Source organism: Crocuta crocuta, unplaced genomic scaffold, assembly GCF_008692635.1.
Source record: "Crocuta crocuta isolate KB4526 unplaced genomic scaffold, BGI_CrCroc_1.0 scaffold217, whole genome shotgun sequence".
Lineage (NCBI taxonomy): Eukaryota > Metazoa > Chordata > Mammalia > Carnivora > Hyaenidae > Crocuta > Crocuta crocuta.
The window spans coordinates 3,983,064-3,983,778 of NW_027532208.1; the positions used below are offsets into that span (position 1 = coordinate 3,983,064).

The 715-nt window shown below is 36.9% G+C and overlaps 1 pseudogene; it reads right to left on the reverse strand.

The window, feature by feature from the left end:
* Nucleotides 1-187: 187 nt before the first annotated feature.
* Nucleotides 188-591, reverse strand: LOC144242878 (small ribosomal subunit protein eS24 pseudogene; annotated as a pseudogene).
* Nucleotides 592-715: the final 124 nt, after the last annotated feature.

Consider the following 715-nt stretch of genomic DNA (forward strand, 5'->3'; position numbering starts at 1 on the left):
ATTTGAAATACAATGGAAAGACTATTTTATTTATTTATTTATTTATTTATTTATTTATTTATTTATTTACTTACTTACTTACTTACTTACTTATCTATTTTCAAATAACCAGACACATAAAAGTTTTTAGCTTATTAATCCTTTCATGAAAAATCTGCACAAGCACCAGATAGTCACTGCAGAATCTTTACTCCTTCTTTTTGCCAGCACCAACAATAGCTTTTGCAATTCCCCTGATTTTCTTCATTCTCTTCCTGCGTTCCTTTCACTGTTTTCTAGATGCCTTTTTCTTCTCATACAGGCCATGTCTTGCAAGTCTATGTTTGGGTTCGTTTTTCTTTGCATAATCCAAGGAATCATATATCATGCCAAAGCCAGTTGTCTTGCCGCCTCCAAAATGGGTTCTGAATCCAAATACAAAGTTGACATCTGGTTGGTCTTGTACATTTTGGCTAGTTTTTCCCAAATCTTTGTCTTAGGTACTGTTGCCTTTCCAGGGTGAAGAACATCAATGACCATCTGTTTCCGCTGAAGCGGTCGGTTGGTCATGAACTTCCTGGTCCAGATAGTTACTGTGTCGTTCATGATGGCGGCCGAGCCTCAAGCAGCCAGGGAGGAAGAGAGATTATTAATTTTTTAAAGGACTATTTTTTAGAGCTGTTTTAGGTTTATAGCCAAATTAAGAGGAAGGTAAGAGAATTCCCACAGACCCCCT